This window comes from Arachis ipaensis, chromosome B03, assembly GCF_000816755.2.
Source record: "Arachis ipaensis cultivar K30076 chromosome B03, Araip1.1, whole genome shotgun sequence".
NCBI classification, from domain to species: Eukaryota; Viridiplantae; Streptophyta; class Magnoliopsida; order Fabales; family Fabaceae; genus Arachis; species Arachis ipaensis.
In genome coordinates, this window is record NC_029787.2 from 24,844,401 (window position 1) to 24,859,499 (window position 15,099).

The window sequence follows — 15,099 nt, forward strand, 5'->3', positions numbered from 1 at the left end:
AGAGCGTGCCATTTGGAGTTTTGTAACTCCAGAAAATCCACTTTGAGTGCAAGGAGGTCAGAATCCAACAGCATCTGCAGTCCTTCTTCAACCTCTGAATCTGATTTTTGCTCAAGTCCCTCAATTTCAACCAGAAAATACTTGAAATCACAGAAAAACACACAAACTCATAGTAAAATCCAGAAATGTGATTTTTATTTAAAAACTAATAAAAATATACTAAAAACTAACTGAATTATACTGAACACTATGTAAAAATAATGCCAAAAAGCGTATATATTATCCGCTCATCATCGGTGCACATCCGCCACTTCTCATTTGATTTTTTCACCAAGACGACGTTAGCTAGCCATAGTGGGTACTTGACTTCTCTTATGAATCCTGCCTGATGAGCGGATAATTTATACGCTTTTTTGGCATTATTTTTAGTATGTTTTTAGTATATTTTAGTTAGTTTTTATTATGTTTTTATTAGTTTTTAAATAAAAATCACATTTTTTTGAGTTGAGGTCAGCTTATCTTTTAAGGGAACCGCCCTTATCTCTATAGGCTTGGACTGCCTTTGGATTTTGGTCGTGTTCCTCTATTTGGGCCCCTTACTGGGCTTTCCTGTCGATTCGACCGACCTCTTTGAGAAGAGGTCGGATAGCCTGACCTAAAGAGGTCGGTCGCTTTATTAATGAACATCCCGGATCGGATAGCTCGACCCAGGGTATGAACACCCATGATGCAAGGAGATCCACACCCCTACACTAGAAGGGTCAACTTTGATCAAAGGTTGGACCAAGTCCTCATAGACATTTGTGAAGAGGGCGCTCAATGGAAGAGAGATTCAAGAGGGAAGCCGGTTCAACTAAGAAGGCATGACCTCAAGCCTGTAGCTAGGGGATGGTTGGAATTCATGCAACGCTCAATTATTCCCACTAGCAACCGGTCTGAAGTTACTATAGACCGGGCTATCATGATCCATAGCATCATGATTGGAGAGGAAGTAGATGTTCATGAGGTTATATCCCTAGAACTCTACAAGGTGGCGGACAAGTCCTCTACTTTGTCAAGCTTAGCCTTCCCTCATCTCATTTGTCACCTTTGTAATTCAGCTGGAATTGACATAGAAGAAGATATCCTCATTGATGAGGACAAGCCCATCACTAAGAAAATGATGGAGCAAACAAAAAATCCCACTCATGGACAAGAGCATGAGGAAATTCTTCATCATAAAATCCCTGAGATGCCTCAAGGGATGCATTTTCCTCCACAAAATTATTGGGAGCAAATCAACACCTCCCTAGGAGAATTAAGCTCCAATATGGGACAACTAAGGGTGGAGCACCAAGAGCATTCCATCCTCTTCCATGAAATTAGAGAAGACCAAAGAGTTATGAGAGAGCAGCAACAAAGGCAAGGAAGAGATATTGAGGAGCTCAAGCACTCCATAAGATCTTCAAGAGGAAGAACAAGCCGCCATCACTAAGGTGGACCCGTTCTTTAATTTCCTTGTTCTTTATTTTCTGTTTTTCGAATTTTTATGCTTTATGTTTGTGTCTTATTACATGATCACTAGTGTCTAAGTGTCTATGCCTTAAAGCTATGAAAATGAATCCATCACCTTTCTTAAATGAAAAATGTTTTTAATTGAAAAAGAAAAAGAAGTGCATGAATTTCGAATTTTAAAATAGTTTAATTATCTTGACGTGGTGGCAATACTTTATGTTTTTCTGAATGAATGCTTGAACAGTGCATATTTTTGAAATTGTTGTTTATGAATGTTAAAATTGTTGGCTCTTGAAAGAATGATGGAAAAAAAGGAGAAATATTATTGGTAATCTGAAAAATCATAAAAATAATTCTTGAAGCAAGAAAAAGTAGTGAAAAGCTTGCAGAAAAAAAATATATGCGAAAAAAATGGCGAAAAAAAAAGAGAAGAGAAGAAAAGAAAAAGAAAGAAAAAGAAAAAGCAAGCAGAAAAAGCCAATAGCCCTTTAAACCAAAAGGTAAGGGTGAAATAAAAAAGGATCCAAGGCTTTGAGCATCAGTGGATAGGAGGGCCCACAGGAATAAAATCCTGGCCTAAGTGGCTAAACCAAGCTGTCCCAAACCATGTGCTTGTGGCGTGAAGGTGTCAAGTGAAAACTTGAGACTGAGCAGTTAAAGTCGTGGTCCAAAGCAAAAAGAGTGTGCTTAAGAGCTCTGGACACCTCAAATTGGGGACTCTAGCAAAGCTGAGTCACAATCTGAAAAAGGTTCACCCAGTTATGTGTCTATGACATTTATGTATCCGGTGGTAATATTGGAAAACAAAATGCTTTGGGTCACGGCCAAGACTCATAAAGTAACTGTGTTCAAGAATCAACATACTGTACTAGGAGAATCAATAACACTATATGAATTCTGAGTTCCTATAGATGTCAATCATTCTGAAATTCAAGGGATAAAGTGAGATGCCAAAACTGTTCAGAAGTAAAAAGCTAATAGCCCCACTCATCTAATTAAGACTGATCTTCATAGATGTTTTTGGAATTTATTGCATATTCTATTCTTTTTATCCTATTTGATTTTTAGTTGCTTGGGGACAAGCAACAATTTAAGTTTGGTGTTGTGATGAGCGGATAATTTATACGCTTTTTGGCATTATTTTTAGTATATTTTAGTTAGTTTTTATTATGTTTTTATTAGTTTTTAAATAAAAATCACATTTCTAGACTTTACTATAAGTTTGTGTGTTTTTCTGTGATTTCAAGTATTTTCTGGCTGAAATTAAGGGACCTGAGCAAAAATTTGATTCAGAAGCTGAAAAAGGACTGCAGATGCTGTTGGATTCTGACCTCCCTGCACTCGAAGTGGATTTTCTGGAGCTAAAGAAGCACAATTGGCGTGCTCTAAATTGCGTTGGAAAGTAGACATTCTGGGCTTTCCAGCAATATATAATAGTTCATACTTTTCCTGCGATTTGATGGCCCAAAACGGCGTTCCAAGTCAGCATAGAAATTCTGGCGTCAAAACACCAGAACTGGCATAAAAGCTAGAGTTAAACGCCCATTTTAATTATCAATTCTCCATAACCATTTGAATCCGCCTGACTGAGATTTACAAGATGACCATAGCTTGCTTCAAGCCGACAGTCTCCGTGGGATCGACCTTTACTCACGTAAGGTTTATTACTTGGACGACCCAGTGCACTTGCTGGTTAGTTGTGCAGAGTTGTGACAAAGAGTTGAGATTACAATTGTGCGTACCAAGTTTTTGGTGCCATTGATGATCACAATTTTATGCACCGAGTTTTTGGCGCCGTTGCCGGGATTGTTCAAGTTTGGACAACTGACGGTTCATCTTATTGCTTAGATTAGGTAATTTTATTTTATGTTTATGCTTTTTTCGAAAAAAATTTCAAAAATACAAAAAAAATTTTCTATTTTGTTCTTCAGAGTTTTTAAGAAGGAATTGTAGAGTTTCATGATGATTTGTTGAAGTCTGGCTGGCTGTGAGGCCATGTCTAATCTTTTGGACCGAGGTTTCAACTTATCATCACAAGAGCTTGTTGATTTCTATCAATTTTGCTGTTGAGAGTAATGATCTGCTAAAGCTTGGCTGGCCATTGGCCATGTCTAGTGTTTTGGACCGAAGCTTTCATTGAAGGCTTGGCTGGCTAGTAAGCCATGTCTAATTCCTGGACCGGAGTTTTAGACTAACATTGCAATGATTCTTGGAATTCTCATTAAAAATTTTGAATCTCTTTATTTTCTTTTCCATATAATTTTCGAAAAATCACAAAAAAAATATTTTATAAAATCTTAAAATCAAAAATATTTTATGTTTCTTGTTTGAGTCTAGTGTCTAATCTTAAGTTTGGTGTCAATTGCATGTCTTTATTCTTCTTGCATTTTTCGAATATATGTAATATGTTCTTCATTGATCTTCAAGTTGTTCTTGATGATTTCCTTGCTCTGATCTTTAAATTCTCTTGTTTTGTGTCTTTTGTTGTTTCTTACATGCATCTTTAAATTGCTATAGTCCTTAGTATACAAACTTCTGAGTTTGGTGTTTTGCATGCATTGTTTATTTGATCTTAGTTCTTCATGATTTAGTTTCATTTTGTTATTATTCTCTAAAAATTCGAAAAATTTTCAAAACTATGTCTTTTCAAGTCAATAATACAGAGAATTGAAGATTCAGAACATTCAGCAGAGGAATTACACAGGAAAAGCTGGGCGTTCAAAACACCCAGTGAAGAAGGAAAAACTGGCGTTTAAACGCCAGCCAGGGTACCTGGCTGGGCGTTAAACGCCAGAATGGATGCCATTCTGGGCGTTTAACGCCAGGAGGACACTAGAGGGAAGATTTTGTTTTTAACTCAAATCTTTTCCAAATTTTCATAATTTTTCAAAATCAAATTTTTTTCAAATTATATCTTTTCAATCATATCTTTTCAAAATCAATTTCTTTTCAATTTTTTATTTATTACTATTTTCGAAAATCCTTGCTACAATTAGTAATTTAATTCAAAATTTTCAAGTTGTTACTTGCCTATTAAGAAAGGATCAAAAGTTTTAATTCTAGAATCATATCTTTTAATTTCTTGTTGGTCAAGTAATCAACTTTAATTTTAAAAAACTTTCTCTTTTTAATTTGATTCTCAATCATATCTTCTCAATCATATCTTTTCAATCACATCTTTTTCAAAAGTTATTTTCAATCATATCTTTTTAATTTCTAATTCCAAAATCTTTTTCAAAAATCACTAAATTTCTTTCCCAATCTTAGTTTTCGAAAATCATTTACCAAATTTTCAAAATTTCTTTTAATTATTTCAAAATCTTTTTACTTTAATTTCGAAAATTCTTCCCCTCTTCTCAAATCCTTCTATTTAAAGGACTAACACTTCTCCATTATCAGCAATTCGAACTCTGTCTCTCTTGATAAGTTCGAATTTTCTCTTCTCTACCTCATCCTTCTATTTTTATTTTCCTCTGACACCTCAAAGAATCTCTATACTGTGACATAGAGGATTCTATATTTTCTTCTCCTCTCTTTTCATATGAGCAGGAGCAAGGACAAGGGCATTCTTGTTGAAGCTGATCCTGAACCTGAAAGGACCTTGAAGAGAAAGCTAAGAGAAGCTAAAGTACAACTCTCTGTAGAGGACCTAACAGAAATTTTCAAACAAGAAGAAGCCATGGTAGCCGAAAACAACAACAATGCCAACAATGCAAGGAAGGTGCTTGGTAACTTTACTGCACCTACTCTCGACTTCTATGGGAGAAGCATCTCAATCCCTGCCATTAGAGCAAACAACTTTGAGCTTAAGCCTCAATTAGTTTCTCTGATGCAACAGAATTGCAAGTTTCATGGACTTCCATTGGAAGATCCTCATCAGTTCTTAGCTGAATTCTTGCAAATCTGTGACACAATTAAGACCAATGGGGTTGATCCCGAGGTCTACAAGCTTATGCTGTTTCCCTTTGCTGTAAGAGACAGAGCTAGAACATGGTTGGATTCACAACCTAAAGAAAGCCTGAACTCTTGGGAAAAGCTAGTCAATGCCTTCTTAGCAAAGTTCTTTCCACCTCAAAAATTGAGCAAGCTTAGAGTGGAAGTCCAAACCTTCAGACAGAAGGAAGGTGAATCCCTCTATAAAGCTTGGGAAAGATACAAGCAATTGATCAGAAGGTGTCCTTCTGACATGCTTTCAGAATGGATCATCATAGGTATCTTCTATGATGGTCTGTCTGAACTGTCCAAGATGTCATTGGACAGCTCTGCTGGAGGATCTCTTCATCTGAAGAATACGCCTGCAGAAGCTCAGGAACTCATTGAAATGGTTGCAAATAACCAATTCATGTACACCTCTGAGAGGAATCCTGTGAATAATGGGACAAATCAGAAGAAAGGAGTTCTTGAGATTGATACTCTGAATGCCATATTGGCTCAGAACAAAATATTGACTCAGCAAGTCAATATGATTTCTCAAAGTCTATCTGGCATGCAAGCAGCAACAGGTAGTACCAAAGAAGCTTCATCTGAAAAAAAAGCTTATGATCCTGAGAACCCAGCAATGGAAGAGGTGAATTACATGGGAGAATTCTATGGAAACACCTATAATTCTTCATGGAGAAATCATCCAAAACTCTCATGGAAGGACCAACAGAGGCCCCAACAAGGCTTCAACAACAGTAATGGTGGAAGAAATAAGTTTAGCAATGGCATACTTTTTCCATCATCTTCTCAGCAACAGACAGATAATTCTAAGCAGAGCCATTCTGACTTAGCAACCATAGTCTCTGATCTAATTAAAACCACTCAAAGTTTCATGACTGAAACAAGGTCCTCCATTAGAAATTTGGAGGCACAAGTGGGTCAGCTGAGCAAGAAAGTTACTGAACTCCCTCCTAGTACTCTTCCAAGCAATACAGAAGAAAATTCAAAAGGATAGTGCAAGGCCATTAACATGACCCACACGGCCGAACTTGGAAAGGAGGAAGAGGCAGTGATCTCCACTGAAGAAGACCTCAATGGACATCCACTGGTCTCCAAGGAGTTCCCTAATAAGGAACCATGGGAATCTGAGGCTCACATTGAGACCATAGAGATTTCATTGAATTTACTTTTGCCATTCATGAGCTCTAATGAGTATTCTTCCTCTGAAGAGGATGAAGATGTTACTGAAGAACAAGTTGCTAAGTACCTTGGAGCAATCATGAAGTTAAATGCCAAGTTATTTGGTAATGAGACTTGGGTGGATGAACCCCCCTTGCTCACCAAAGAACTGGATGACTTGCCTAGGCAGAAATTACCTCTAAAGAGACAAGATTCTGGAAAGTTCTCAATACCTTGTACTATAGGCACCATGACCTTTGAGAAGGCTCTGTGTGACCTAGGGTCAAGCATAAACCTCATGCCTTTCTCTGTAATGGAGAAGCTAGGGATTATTGAGGTACAAGCTACAAGAATCTCACTAGAGATGGCAGACAATTCAAGAAAACAGGCTTATGGACTTGTAGAGGATGCCTTGGTAAAGATTGAAGACCACTACATCCCTGCTGATTTCATAGTCCTAGACACTGGGAAGTGTATGGATGAATCCATCATCCTTGGCAGACCCTTCCTAGCCACAGTAAAAGCTGTGATTGATGTTGACAGAGGATAATTGGTCCTTCAAGTGAATGAGGACCCCCTTGTGTTTAAAACTCAAGGATCTCCCTCTGTAACCATGGAGAAGAAGCATGAAAAGCTTCTCTCAATACAGAGTCAAACAAAACCCCCACATTCAAACTCTAAGTTTGGTGTTGGGAGGCCACAACCAAACTCTAAGTTTGGTATTAAGAGGTCATCATCATGCTCTGAGTATCTGTGAGGCTCCATGAGAGCCCATTGTCAAGCTACTGACATTAAAGAAGAGCTTGTTGGGAGGCAACCCAATTTTACCTATCTATGTTAAATTTCTATTTTTCATTGTTATTTTATGTTTTCTGTAGGTTGATGATCATGTGAAGTCACAAAAACAATTGAAAAAGCAAAAACAAACTGAAAAACAGAATGAAAAATAGCACACCCTGGAGGAGAAGCCTACTGGCGTTTAAACGCCAGTAAGGGCAGCAGAATGGGCGTTAAACGCCCAATCTGGCACCATTCTGGGCGTTTAACGCCAGAAATAGGCACCAGACTGGCGTTTAATGCCAGAAAAGGGTAAGAAGCAGGCGTCAAATGCCAGAAATAGGCAGCAACCTGGCGTTTAACGCCAGGATTGGCAGCAAAGGGCGTTTTGCAAGCCTAATTGGTGCAGAGATGAGAAATCCTTGACACCTCAGGATTTGTGGACCCCACAGGATCCCCACCAACCTCAACTCACTCTCTCTCTTCTTTACACCTTTTCATAATACTCTTCCCCAAATACCCTTCCCCAATCACCTCAATACCTCTTCCCCAAAAACCCTTCACCTATCAAATCCTACCCTCTTCTCCATAAACCCTTCACCAATCCACATCCATCCATCATAAACCCCACCTACCTCACCATTCAAATTCAAACCACTTTGATAAACCACTATTTTATGGTTTATCTTGTACTCAATTGAGTGGTTTTTATTAACTATTTACCCACTTATTCATACTATTTGCATGGTTTTATATTTCCTTCCTAATTATGTGTTTTGATTGAAAACATGCTTCTTTGATCTTATATTTGCTTATTATTAATCCTCTCTTATTACCATTAGATGCCTTGATATGTGTGTTAAGTGATTTTAGATATTATAGGGCAGGAATGGGTCAGAGGATAGAAAGGAAGCATGCAAAAGTGGAAGGAATACAAGAAGTTGGAGAAATTGCTAAGCTGTCCAGCCTGACCTCTTCGCACTCAAACGGCTATAACCTTAGCTACAGAGGTCCAAATGACGCGGTTCTAGTTGCGTTGGAAAGCTAACGTCCGGGGCTTCGATTTGATATATAATATGATATAGTTTCCCTGACGCTAGGCGACGCGACCGCGTGATCCATGCGGCCACATCGCAGTGACGAAAAACCAGCGTGGCAAAATTTGAAACCAGCGAATTCTGGACTGTTTTTGACCCAGTTTGCGGCTCAGAAAACACAGATTAGAGGCTATAAAGTGGGGGAATGCATCCATTCAGAGAAAGGCTCTCATAATCCACTTTTCATATTTTAGATGTAGTTTTTAGAGAGAGAGGCTCTCTCTCTCTCTTAGGATTAGGATTTAGGATTTCTCTTAGTTTTTAAGAGTGACTCTCGATCCAGGTTCAATATTCCTTTTTCTTCATATTTCTCTTTTACTTTCAGATACTCTAATGCTTTTATTTGTATTTGACTTATGTTGGCCAATTGGCTTATGAACTTTTCCATGTTAGATTTTACTACTTTGAATGTATTTTATCTGAGGTATTCCAGATATTTGTGATTTTAATTTAGCTTTCTACATTCTTGGCTTTGGTTAAGAAATTAGTAACTCATGATAACTAAGTTCGGACTTCCAATTTCTAATACCTTGCCAAGAGTTTATTTTTATTGTTATTATTTTATTTCCTCTGCCATTTACTATTGTTGCTTTTTATCTTATACATTAATAAAACCCCAAAACATACCCTTTTTCCATAACCAATAATAAGAACATACCTCCCTGCAATTCCTTGAGAAGACGACCCGAGGTTTAAATACTCGGTTATCAATTTTAAAAGGGGTTTGTTACTTGTGATAACTAAAACGTTTGTACGAAGGGATTTCTGTCGGTTTAGAGACTATATCTACAACGTGACTGTTTTTATGACATTCTTTACTGGCAAAAATCCCAACGTCACACTTTCCCTCCCAAACCCACCTATACATGGCCGAACCTTACCCTCTCCCCACTCCTATATAAACCACTCTTCACCCTTTCATTTTTACACATCTTAAACACTACTTCTCCCCCTTGGTCGAAACACTAACCCCCCTCCATCTCCTCTATTTCTTCTTCCTCTACTCTCTTCCTTCTTCTTTTGCTCGAGGACGAGCAAACCTTCTAAGTTTGGTGTGGTAAAAGCGTTGCTTTTTGTTTTTCCATAACCATTTATGGCACCTAAGGCCGGAGAAACCTCTAGAAAGAGGAAAGGGAAGGCAAAAGCTTCTGCCTCCGAGTCATGGGAGATGGAGAGATTCATCTCAAAGGTGCATCAAGACCACTTATATGAAGTTGTGGCCAAGAAGAAAGTGATCCCCGAGGTCCCTTTCAAGTTCAAAAAGGGTGAATATCCGGAGATCCAACATGAGATTCGAAGAAGAGGTTGGGAAGTTCTCACCAACCCCATTCAACAAGTCAGAATCTTAATGGTTCAAGAGTTCTATGCCAATGCATGGATCACCAAGAATCATGATCAAAGTGTGAACCCGGACCCAAAGAATTGGCTTACAATGGTTCGGGGAAAATACTTAGATTTTAGTCCTAAAAATGTAAGATTGGCATTCAACTTGCCCATTGTTCCGAGGGTTACCTGAAACTGTGGGTCGATCTTGGACGAGATCTTCTGTACTGGTTGGAGATGACGTGTCTGGCTGGTGGGTGGCGGCCGGAGCTGTTGTGTCTGACTTGTTGGACTGGCTAAACTGCTGATCCTTGGTCACCGGAGGGTGGGGGGTACCTGCAAGGGACTCCGATGCTTAAGTTAGCAATGGTATTAAGCAGGTTTTTAGTAGAATCAGAGTATGAGTTATACATGGGTGCTCTAGTGTATTTATAATGGTGTAGAGTGACCTTTTTAGATAAGATAAGTTAGTTATCTTATCTTATCTTATCTTTGAGTTGAGGTCAGCTTATCTTTTAAGGGAACCGCCCTTATCTCTATAGGCTTGGACTGCCTTTGGATTTGAGTCGTGTTCCTCTATTTGGGCCCCTTACTGGGCTTTCCTGTCGATTCGACCGACCTCTTTGAGAAGAGGTCGGATAGCCTGACCTGAAGAGGTCAGTCGCTTTATTACTGAACATCCCGGATCGGATAGCTCGACCCAGGGTATGAACAGTGCCCCTGCTTGAGCTCGGTCTTCTGCTTTGAGGTCGAATCTTTGACTTCGATCTTTCTCTAGTGAAGCCGAACTCGAGCATTTTGTCGATTCCTTTCTTTGTAGAACCTTTTTTGAATGTGGAACGTTTTCCTCTAAAAGCGCGCGCTTTTTATATCAGCGCTTTGTTCTTGGGAATGTGTGAGGGTTTAATACCTTCATTAATTGGTATTAATTGCCCCGTTTCCCTTGGCTTTTATTTTGAATTTTGCAATCAGAAACGGTTTCTCTCCTTCATTTTTCTTTGTAACTTCTCCTTCCGTTCTCTCGCTACAAGTTTTTCACCTACATTTTGCCTTTTCTTGCGTTGCGGCGTCACTCAGCGATTTTGCCGGCGATTCCGTCTTTCCATCTTCAACTCTTCTGAAGCTTTTCACTTTTTTCCAGGTTGGTTCCATTTATAGTTTCTTCACTTTTTTCGTTGCTTTGTCTTTGGTTTTTTGGTAACTCTTTGATATTTGACTGTATGTCGAAAAAGCTTTTAACCTTTCTATGATCTCGTGTTTGCTTGTCGCTGTAATGTGTTTTTTCTGACTTTCATTTTCGTTTTTACGCCTACTCTTGGTATTTCTGTTTGAGGCTTCCTAGGGCTTTATATGTTCTACTGTCGCTTCTGGCTATTTTTTGAAAAAACTGTATCTTGCTCATAATTTCAAAAGATTACCCCTTGAGTTCTGCCCTGTTTGGTGGCTTTCCTTGTTGCTGTACCTTTGTAGGAGATAACGATACCCATAATTTGATTTTCGCCTTTTGTTCGGAGTGCGTTTTCTTGACTTCCTCTTGATGCTTTTGTTTGCTTGTTAGTTCCGCCTGAGACTGTGAATTTTGGGAGGTAATTATTTTGATGATTTTTGATTTGTAACTCGTGGCTTTCTTCTCGGAGTGTTTTCTTCCTGCTAGGACGTGTAGAGATGTAAACTTGTAGGTTTCCTTGAATCCTTGCTCCCTAACTTGCCCCCAAAAGGATGCCCCTGGATCTTTAGTGCAGGTCCTGGGGTTTCCTTTTGTTTGTATTGCTCTGTGTCGTGCTTGTCCGAGCTGTTATGAGATGTTTTGTTTTTTTATCCGAGATATTTTGGGTTAGTAATCTATTTTCTTCTCTTCTTGCTGTAGGACTAGTTGACCTCATGTCTTCTCGCAAGAACATTGTAGAGACATCTTCCCAGGTCCCTGAGGGCATGGCTGATTGGGTGGATTCAATAGTTCTTTTGTGTGTTTCTTTGGTTGATGCTGAATTTTGTCAGCAGCTTAGGCAATTTCATAGGGTTTGTAGTAGTGTTGGTGAGGAAAAGAATTACGAACTTGTACCTCCCACTTCTGAAGAGAGAGTTTGTTTCTCTACTCGGGTTGCTGGAGATCGCCCTTTTTTTCTATGCTTACAATTTCTTTTTGGGCCAGATGAGTATCACCCTTCCTTTTACTGATTTTGAGACCAACCTGTTATGGTCCTATAATGTTGCTCCTTCCCAACTTCACCCCAATTCCTGGAGTTTCATAAAAATCTTTCAATTGTTGTGTCATGGATTCGGTATTCCTGCTTCGCAATCCCTTTTCTTCTATCTCTTTGTTTTGACGAAGCCTGGGGTAGTTAAGAAGAAAGCCGCTTGGGTTTCTTTCCGAGCTTCCCAAGGAAAAAAGGTCTTCTCTATGTTTGATGAATCTTTCCGTGATTTTAAAAATTACTTTTTTAAAGTCCGAGCTGTTGAAGGAGCTCGACCGTTTTTTCTGGACAAAAATGACGAGCCCGCCTTTCCCTTGGAATGGCAAAAGGATGTGAGGGTATCTAGATATTCATGGGAAATGTTGGATGAGGCTGAGCAAGATTTCGTGACTGTTCTGGAAGAGACCTGGGGTCAGCCTCCCCATCTCGACAAAAAGAAATTTTTAACCAATCCCTCTCTCCTCCGAACTGAGCTGGGTAGTTAATTTTCTGATTTTTCTCTTTTGTCTGCTCCTATATTGTTTGCAAGCTCTTTTCAAATTTTTATGCTTTATGTTTATTTATGTTTGTGTCTTATTACATGATCACTAGTGTCTAAGTGTCTATGCCTTAAAGCTATGAAAATGAATCCATCACCTTTCTTAAATGAAAAATGTTTTTAATTGAAAAAAAAGAAGTGCATAAATTTTGAATTTTAAAATAATTTAATTATCTTGATGTGGTGGCAATACTTTATGTTTTTCTGAATGAATGCTTGAACAGTGCAAATTTTTGAAATTGTTGTTTATGAATGTTAAAATTGTTGGCACTTGAAAGAATGATGGAAAAAAAGGAGAAATATTATTGATAATCTGAAAAATCATAAAAATGATTCTTGAAGCAAGAAAAAGCAGTGAAAAGCTTGCAGAAAAAAAAAATATATGCGAAAAAAATGGCGAAAAAAAAAAGAGAAGAGAAGAAAAGAAAAAGAAAGAAAAAGAAAAAGCAAGCAGAAAAAGCCAATAGCCCTTTAAACCAAAAGGCAAGGGTGAAATAAAAAAGGATCCAAGGTTTTGAGCATCAGTGGATAGGAGGGCCCACAGGAATAAAATCCTGGCCAAAGCGGCTAAACCAAGCTGTCCCTAACCATGTGCTTGTGGCGTGAAGGTGTCAAGTGAAAACGTGAGACTGAGCAGTTAAAGTCGTGGTCCAAAGAAAAAAGAGTGTGCTTAAGAGCTCTGGACACCTCTAATTGGGGACTCTAGCAAAGCTGAGTCACAATCTGAAAAGGTTCACCCAGTTATGTGTCTGTGGCATTTATGTATCCGGTGGTAATATTGGAAAACAAAATGCTTAGGGTCACGGCCAAGACTCATAAAGTAACTGTGTTCAAGAATCAACATACTGAACTAGGAGAATCAATAACACTATCTGAATTCTGAGTTCCTATAGATGCCAATCATTCTGAAATTCAAGGGATAAAGTGAGATGCCAAAACTGTTCAGAAGCAAAAAGCTAATAGCCCCGCTCATCTAATTAAGACTGATCTTCATAGATGTTTTTGGAATTCATTGCATATTCTACTCTTTTTATCCTATTTGATTTTCAGTAGCTTGGGGACAAGCAACAATTTAAGTTTGGTGTTGTGATGAGCGGATAATTTATACACTTTTCGGCATTGTTTTTAGTATATTTTAGTTAGTTTTTATTATTTTTTATTAGTTTTTAAATAAAAATCACATTTCTGGACTTTACTATAGGTTTGTGTGTTTTTTCTGTGATTTCAGGTATTTTCTGGCTGAAATTGAGGGACCTGAGCAAAAATCTGATTCAGAGGCTGAAAAAGGACTGTAGATGCTGTTGGATTCTGACCTCCCTACACTCGAAGTGGATTTTCTGGAGCTAAAGAAGCACAATTGGCGTGCTCTAAATTGCGTTGGAAAGTAGACATTCTGGGCTTTCCAGCAATATATAATAGTTCATACTTTGCCTGCGATTTGATGGCCCAAAACGGCGTTCCAAGTCAGCATAGAAATTCTGGCGTCAAAACACCAGAACTGGCATAAAAGCTAGAGTTAAACGCCCAAACTGGCACAAAAGCTGGCGTTTAACTCCAAGAAAAGCCTCTACACGTGAAAGCTTCAACGCTCAGCCCAAGCACACACCAAGTGGGCCCTGAAGTGGATTCTGCATCATTTACTCATTTCTGTAAACCCTAGGTTACTAGTTTTCTACAAATAGGACCTTTTGCTATTGTATTTTACACACTGGATCATACTTTTCATCTTGGAACTTGTATGTTCACGCTTTGGGAGGCTGGCCATTTGGCCATGCCTAGACCTTTTGTTCTTATGTATTTTCAACGGTAGAGTTTTTACACACCATAGATTAAGGTGTGGAGCTCTACTGTTCTTCATGAATTAATACAAAGTACTACTATTTTTCTATTCAATTCACGCTTACTTCTTCTCTAAGATATACACTCGTTCTTCAACATGATGAATGTGATGATCCGTGACACTCATCATCATTCTCACCTATGAACGCGTGCCTGACAAGCACCTCCGTTCTACATGCAATCAAGCTTGAATGTGTATCTCTTGGGTTTTTAATCTAAGATTAAAACCTTCGTGGTATAGGCTAGAATTATTGGTGGCCATTCCTGAGATCCGAAAAGTCTAAACCTTGTCTCTGGTATTCCGAGTAGGATCTGGAAAGGGATGACTGTGACGAGCTTCAAACTCGCGAGTGTTGGGCGTGTGACAGACGCAAAAGGATCAATGGATCCTATTCCAACATGATCGAGAACCGACAGATGATTAGCCATGCGGTGACAGTGCATTTGGACCATTTTCACTGAGAGGACGGGAAGTAGCCATTGACAACGGTGATGCCCAACATAAAGCTTGCCATGGAAAGGAGTACGAATGATTGGATGAAGGCAATAGGAAAGCAGAAGTTTAGGAGGAACAAAGCATCTTCATACGCTTATCTGAAATTCTCACCAATGAATTACATAAGTATCTCTATCTTATTTTATATTTTATTCATCTTCTAATTATCAATTCTCCATAACCATTTGAATCTGCCTGACTGAGATTTACAAGATGACCATAGCTTGCTTCAAGCCGACA